The sequence below is a fragment of the Sus scrofa genome, chromosome 14 (assembly GCF_000003025.6).
Source record: "Sus scrofa isolate TJ Tabasco breed Duroc chromosome 14, Sscrofa11.1, whole genome shotgun sequence".
Classification (NCBI taxonomy): domain Eukaryota; kingdom Metazoa; phylum Chordata; class Mammalia; order Artiodactyla; family Suidae; genus Sus; species Sus scrofa.
The window spans coordinates 8,735,922-8,744,465 of record NC_010456.5 but is presented as its reverse complement, the minus strand read 5'-3'; the positions used below and the strand labels follow the sequence as shown (position 1 = coordinate 8,744,465).

Below are 8,544 nucleotides of genomic sequence, written 5' to 3'. Positions count from 1 at the left end.
CCGTACTATTTCCAGTTTTTAAGACTTCTGGGCTTTGCCTTCTACCTCCTTGGGGAAATAATTTGCTAAGAAGACTCTATTGTCCATACAAGCGTGGCTCTGGTGCTGATAATACTTTGATTTCCTCCTCACAGCCGTGCACTGTATCTTTCCACTTCACCAGAGAGCCGTCAGAACACTCACTGAGTTGCACCTCCAGTGCTTGTGTGTTTTCCTCACACGATCCATGACTAGTTGTGCAGAATCACTTGAGTGCCTTATTAATACACCTCCCTGGGATCCCCTGCATCACTACTTAAACTAAGTCTCCGGGGATTATCCTAATCTCTACATTTTTAACAGGCCCCCTGATGATTATTGTATACACTGAAGTTTGGTTTTAAAGACAAACAGAAAGTAAACAAGTTGATTTTGGAGAGTCCTATCTTGCTCTCACTCCACTCCTTACGCTGTTGGAATTGGCAGTCTGTCCCATCATCACATGTACCTTCATTGTTTCATTTTTCTTGAACTTTCGTGCCTCCCAAATATAACAACTTATTATCTTGTCCTCTCTATGCCACTTCTACAAGTTTAACTTCTTTTCATTAGGCTCCTTTAATTTCAACAGAGTAAGTGAACATGAATCACTCTCCTCTTAAGGAATGAAACTATCTTCCTGACCTCTGCCAACCACCACCAGCCTTATCTCCCACTCAAAGATAAATTTCTCAGGGATATTGCCTGCATTTACTGTCTCCTTTTCTGCACATCTCATTCCCTTCTCAGCCCAATGAAGTTTGGTTTTCCACAGTTATGAAAAAAATTCTCACCAAAATCTCTAACCCAGATAAATATTATTTTTCAATTCACATTTTTTTTGGCTCCAGTGTAAAGCAGTTCAATGTGAGATCTCAGTCCCCAGACCAGGGATGGAACCCTGGCAGCAGCAGTGAAATTGCTGAGTCCTAGCCACCAGATGCCTGGTGGTGCCTAGACCACCAGGGAACTCCCTTAGTTCACATTTTTTTATTGTTACTTTAACTTCTTCTTTGTGACATCCATTTTGTCACTTCATCTGTGGCATCCATTCTTGCCTCCTTATTTCATTCATATGATCATATTTTCTCTATCTTCTTTATGGTTCTTCTTCCCTTACCTGGACCTAAAATTTTGGATTTATTTAAGGTTCAGTCCTAGACCTCTTTCTGTTTCAACTCTGACTAAGGTTGGTTTCCCTGGAATTAGGATGTAGTATGTCTGTTAAGGAGTGTCCTTAGGATTAATATCTGTGGATGAGAGAAGGATCTTGGGGTTTTTGAGGGGGAAGATGAGCTGTGATGAGAGCCCAACTATAGCCTCCATCAACAATATGGGGAGCTCTGAAGCTAAAGTGGCTTTCAGTTTTCCTGAGTTGGGCCAAGATGTCCTGGCCTTTATAGTATCTCATGTATTAGTCAACCAACCTGGAAATAGGCATGACATGATCTTTTCAGATAAAGTAATTCCTGAGGTGGCTGACAGTTAAAAAACTCTCAGCCAATGGCAGTTTCAGTAGTAGGGGCAAAGACTAGTTCACTAAAAGGGAAAATGGGTGGTTCATTGCAGTGTCCTCCAGACACTTTATATTGTGCCCACTGGCATACTCATCTACAGTTACCATTTTGTTGACTTCTTCTCTGAGCTCTAGCTCCACAGTCCCAACTGTCTACCCAGCACCTACAATTCCTTGCATCAAGTGCATCCTCAACTTATCACATCCCAACTGGACTCATAGCCCTTCCTCATCCTTGTTCCCAAACACTGTAACCTGTTTTGTTTTTTTTTTTTTAATCTCTTCACTGGTGACATCATCACCTGGTTAATCCTACAAATCACCGTTCTCTTTGCTTTTTTTCAACCTCCACGTGTAATAACAACTCACATCCTATTGATTTTATCTCCTGACATCTTTCAAATCTATCTGCTGCTTTCTCTTTTCACTGCTAAGTCTTGAGATCATTTTCTCATTAGTTCTTGTCTAGGTACTGCAGTAACATTTTAATTATTCTCTTTCAACCATTCTTGCTTCTTTTCAATCTCTTCCTCATACTGAAATCATGGTAATATTTTATAACCTAGACTTATCAACTTGCTAGCCTACTTAAAACCCTGAAATAATTTTCTTGTCGTTTTAAGCTAAAGAGTCACATGTTTAACATAAACTGCCAGGTTCCTCCCTATCTCACAAGCATAACCTCAAGGTTCGATTTAGCCACACTGACCTTCTTCATATTGTTATATGTGTCATGCTTTTTCTAACCTAGGCCCTGGACGCAACCCTTTACCTGGTCAGCTCTCTCACCCCACCTCTCCACCATTACCTTTGTCTACGTACGTAATTCCTACTCAAGTTTTATTTTATTTTATTTTGGGCTGCACCCATGGCATATGGAAGCTCCCAGGCTAGGGGTCTAATTAGAGCTGTAACTTCTGGCCTATGCCACAGCCACAGCAGTGCCAGATCTGACCTGCATCTGTGACCTACACTACAGCTCATGGCAATGCCAGATCCTTAACCCACTGAGTGAGGCCAGGGATCGAACCCGAAACCTCATGGTTCCTAGTCTGATTCCACTGCACAAAGACAGGAACTCCCCTGCTCAAGCTTTAGATTTGACATCAGTAGTTATTTCACTGAGATTTCCTTGAATTCCCCAAACTGTATTGGGTTCCCTATTACATTGTCTCATAGTACATTTTCCCTTCTCCTTATAACAGTTGTAACTACTTCCAAATACACACTTATTTGTGTGATAATTAATGGCTTTTTTGCATTTGAGTATAATATCCACAAAAGCAAGGGTCCTGTTTTTTTCTTACAATTGTTTCTTCAGTTCCTGGTTTATTGAAGGAAAACAGCTCAACCCTCACATTAAAAGAGAAACCAAACGATATCTAGGATAACTCTTCTTCAGGGGTGGTTTTTCTATAATCATCTAGTAGGTGGAGGATGCTAATGGTTCCCAGGATACTGAAAAACTCATCACTAGATTGTATGGCTCCATGGGGCAGAGTGAAGAATGATCATAGGGAAAGTAGAAAATGCAGAGCTTCTTGTAGAGGCTAGGCATTAAACGGCATGTGTCGGTATGAGAAGAGAAGGATATTACCTGTAATGCCTAAGAATCTAATATTTTCAGATAAAACAAACATTAAGACAGTGCAAACTATCAGTCCATGGCTTTTTTTAAGTTGAAAATTATTCACTTAGAGAAAATACCCTTTTAAAAATCTGCCATGATCATAATTTCAGTGTCTTTAATCATTCTTAAATAACTTGAGAAAAATAGAACTAGTGCTTCGTTTCATTATATTAATGATGGGTATAACCAAATCTAGTAAAAACAAAAGGTAGACCAAAGTCGGTCTACCAGTTCGACAAACTGGTACAAAACTGATCTCCTGCTGTGAATATCTGTAACCTAAGTTATTATAAAAACAACTGCTTTAAAACATAACAGCACAGGATTGCAATCTTTGAGAAAGGGGCAATGAGGGAAACAAAGGAGGTGAGACTTACATCATAAGAAAAAAATACATTTGGACTACGGTGCAGTGGACCTCTGACACACTCTAGTAGTCTCTCATGGTAGAAATGACAGAGATCCAACATTCAGGGAGGAGTTCCTGGTGGCTCAGTGGGTTAAGGATCCAGCATTGACACTGCTGTAGCTCTGGTTGCTGTGTGGCACAGGTTCAATCCCTAGCCCGGGAACTTCAGCATGCTGCAGGTGTGGCAAAATACATAAATAAAAAAAGTTCAAGGAGGCCAAAGTGGCTGGAATTACTGAGGAAAAGACGCAAAATGAGGAAGAAATACAGAGAAAGAATTCTGGAAATGTGGATAATTGTCTTCATCTTTGGTTGAAGACTTTGCATGTGTGTAGAGTAAAACCCCAAGGAGCTAGACAAGAAAAACTTCTAGAGAAAGCGAAATTACTGGAAATCTGTAAGGTGAACAACTCCTGGAGCTTGCATAGCAATAGGGAACACTCAGGATTTTCCATCTAAAGTGGGAAGAACTCATTAAATACATAAGGCACGGATCACAGAAGTACATCAAAATGAAACTACACTAAATTCAAAAGTACTCTGGACTCACTTTAAATAAGTTTAAAAATAAGCCTTGAAAGAATAAACCTAATCTCCAAATACCTTAACTACCTTCTAGGCAAAGCCCAATACTCTTTTGAGGAATCCAGTGCTTAGTAATGTAAAGTTCATAGAATCCAGTAAAAATTTTTGCTGGTCAGATAAAGAGGATATAACCTATAACCAGGAGAAAAATAAGCCAATAGAAACAGAACAAGAATTGATAGAGATGATGAAATAAGAAGACAAGGACATTTAAAAAGCTGTCTTTAGTATGTTCTGTATGTTCAGTGATCTAAAGGAAGATGCCATAAATATGTATGCTGAAAATTTTTAGGCCACTACAAAAGAAGATACTAGAACTTACAAGTGAGTGAATAAAGAACTCAATATAAAAATTGTATTCTACATAATAATATAAACTATTAGATGATAAAATAAAAGCACTTTTAATAGCATACGAATGATGAACTAGTTATGGATAATTTAATAAAATTTGTACAAGACTTAGTAATTAAGATTTCAAAATATTGCTGAGAGAAATTTTAGAAAGATATAAGTAGATGGAGAGTGAATCCGTGTTTGTGAATTGGGAGACAATATCATTTGTACCTCAGTTCTCCCGCAATTGATGTATAGTTGCAATGTAATCTCAATCAGATCCTCTGCAGGCTTCTTAAATTTATTATTTATTTATTTTTGTAGAAATTGGGGATCCAAAAGCTGTATATAAAACCTCTATGAATACAGAAACGATCCAGAATAACCAAAACAATTCTGAAATAGAACAGTCCTGGAGGATTTCACTTACTATTTGATTTCAAGCCTTACTATAAATTTAAAGAAATTTAGATAATGTTATTGGCATAAGGATTGACATATAGATTAATAGAACAGAACAGAGAATCTAGAAAGAAATCCTCAAAATATGGCCAATTGTTCTTTGACAAAAGGCCAAGGTAATTTAGTGGGAAAGGTATAATTAAAAAAAAAAAAATGGCGATGAACCAAAATGGGCCTTGACCATTTCCTCATGCCATATTAAAAATTACTTGAAATAAATTATAAGCCTAAAAGCATATAATTCATCATATAACCTAAAACTATAATCTTTCCATAAGAAATAAGAGAAAACATCCACAACAATGGGGTTGGACACATATTTAAATAGAATGAAATAGCTTTAAACCAGAAAAGAGAGTTAATAAATTTGATGTCATAAAAACTATAAACTTCTCTTACAAAGACAAATTTAAATGAAAACACAAGCCACAGACTTGGAGAAATTATTTTAATACATAGTATCTAACAAAGGACTTGAATCCAGAAAAAAATTTTTTATATATATTTACATATATATAAAACTCTTAATTCTCAAAAATAGGACAACAAACAATAAAAGTGAGGAAAAGATTTACAGAATTTATGAAAGAAGGTATGTGAACAAGTAATCAACTCATAGGTATAGGCTTAATACCATCAGTCAGTAGAAAATGCAAGTTATATCCATATTGAAATAATACTACCTGCCCATTTAGTTTCTGATAAGTCCGTGGCCTTTTGAATTTGTGATCCCATGTACATATTATGTCCCTTTCTCTGACTCTTTTTTTTTTTTAAATGGGTGGGTTTTATTTTTATTTATTTTTATTTATTTATTTTTATTTTTTTTAAGAATTCATTAATCTTTGTTTTTCAGCATTTTGACTATTCTGCACTTATGCGTGTTTCCTTTGTATTTATTCTGTTTGGTGTGTGCTGTATAATCCAGTGAAACCATCTTGGTCAGTAATTCTTTTGAAAGATTATTAATTGGTTATCCAAACCATTCAGTCACATCCAAAGCTATTGCCAAGAGTGTGGGTATCATTTCAGAAGTCAAAGAAACCATAAAAGACTTTGCTGCCCACCTTAACATCCTGGTGAAGCAGGTGAACCCGAGAAATGCCAATGCCTGCATGGTACATATAAGTGATCTGAAGGACATGCCCTCCCAGCAACTGGATGACATTTTGAAGTACAACCCTGAGACTGTATTTGCCAGGATCTCACATCAACAGAAGCTGATCGATCATTCTGGATGCTGCTGGAGAGAGGATGTTATGGTGGCTGAAACTGGTGATGGTGTCAGTGGCAGACATGGGGGTTGCTATGGAGATTGCTGGCTCAGACATAACTATGCACGTTGCCAACAGATTCTCTTGGATGACATCTTTGTCTCAATTGTGACTTGAGTAGCGAAGGTCATCTGATCTGTGATAACTTGAATAAATCTGTCCCTACGCCTTAACCAGAACATTCCAGAGATCACTCCCTTCCTAATATTCGTTATTGCCCCTGGGGACCATCACCATCCTCTGCACTGACCTGACCATGAACAGGACCTGGTTTCTGCCATCTGCCTGGCTTATGAGCTAGCTAAGAGTGACATCATGAAGAGACAGCTTGGAAAGCCTAAAATGTACAAACTCATGAATGAACAGCTTATCAGCATGGCAAATGGACAGATTGGTATGATCCAGGCCCTGAGGGGCTTCTTCACTTACTTTGGGACATTAGCTGAGAATGACTTTGTCCTGATTCACCTGCTGGGTCTCTGAGTGGACTGAGATGACTTCTGGATCAATGATGGGCAGGAGTGAACCTATGAACAGAGGAAAACCATGGTGTTGCACAGCCTTCTTTGTCAATATCTTGGTGGTACAATGGGCCAGAGTGGCCTCTTTGAAGAGATGGCCCTTGCTGTTTTCCTTTTCTATGGCCCTGGAATGGGTGTTGCTCTGAGCATGTATTCCCTTAAATCTACCTGATGGCTCAATGCCTTCTCCTACTCTCTTCTCATTTTCGTGTATGACAAAATCAGAAAAGTCATCAGGTGATGCCCAAATGGCTGGGTGAAGAAAGAAACCTATTACTGGACTCCATCCTGCACACTGTGAAAACCAGGCCACACACTCTGGTCCCGTCACCTTTGATGTATTTTGTGTACTTTAGTATAGGAGTTCAGAATTCTATCCTAGTAGGGAAATACTGATGCATGTGGGGGAAGCAAGATGGCCTGGAATGAATCATGTAGCTGTATGGTGGGTGGGGGTAGTGTGTGGGGGAAGGGCTGCCTGAGAAACATCCATCTATGGAAATCAGAGCGGGGAAGGTTTTTATGTACCTTTTTGTTTCCATAAAGTGAAAAAACAGAGTTTGCTCACCTGATGCACAGCAAAGCCAATCTGCTGACAATGGGTTGTGATGAAGGAAAGTACAGCATTTATTGCAGAGTGCCAAGCAAGAGAATGATCAGCTAGTGCTCAAAAGACCCCAACTCCTTGGTGGCTTTCAGGGAAGGGCTTTCAAAGGCAACATTTGGGGTGAAGGTTACAAGACGTGTGATCAGATAGTGGACTTTGTTCTAACTGGATGGTGATGAGGTAACAGGGTGATGTTTTAGGTATCTGAATTATAATCTTATTATCAGCCTTCTGATTCCAGTCAGTCTAAGGTCTGTGTGCTTGTGGTCAGCATGTCATCACTATGCTCCACTGGGTGGGGTCTTATTTTCCACAGAGCAACGCAAAGATGTAAGGTTGTTGTGTATATCCCTTGAAGAGGAACTAGGACTCTGTTTTATCACTGACTTATTTTTTAAGCTATCATATTTTTCTTGTTTGACTGCTTTTCCTTTGTTTCTGCATCCCTCACTTCCCTAATTAGTTACTGCTTGAGTTTCCTCTTTGGACCTCAGGGAAGTCCTAGAAGAATCAAGCCTTTTTTTCTACCAAGAAGAAATGGGGAACACAGAAAGAGCCATAAGGTTTTGCCCAGTTTCAGTTATTTATTCAATTTCTTTAGCATGCCTTATGCCTTTTTCTTGGAAGTCAGACATTGGATATTAGGAGCTGAGATAAATAGTCCTCATCCTGTTTTTTCCATCCTCCATTCCCCCCAGGGTGCCCTACAGGGAGTTTTGATTTAACCCTTTATATAACTGGATGTTAAGTGACACTCTTTGTTCCTTTTTTTTTTTTTTTCCCCTCTCTCACAGATCACAGGGCAAACCAATACTGCAAAATCACTGACAAGAAAATAGAATCATAACAGAGATCAGCTAACCCTCAGCAGAAGTCACTGGAGTCAGTAACAGGTAGGAACACTTAAATGATAATTGTGACAAACTGCTGGTGGCTAACTGTGGACTAACTTGAGAGTTAGCAACTGGGGGGTGGGTGCAGTCTTAGGAGGTTCTCCACATTTTCATGATTGTTTATCTCCAGGAATCTCTAGATTCTCCCAGTGAAGAGCCAATGAAAATATCTTCTTGTCTCTGAAAGGGGATGAATAAAAGTAACCATTTTGAAATACACCAAGATGATTCTCCATAAGGATGGCCTACTGTCTAGCTTATCCTATCTAGGGAGAAGAATATTTACCCAATTT

The 8,544-nt window shown here is 38.8% G+C and overlaps 1 pseudogene; it reads left to right on the top strand.

Annotated features, from left to right (window-relative positions):
• On the top strand, positions 1,310 to 8,103 carry LOC102163708 (annotated as a pseudogene).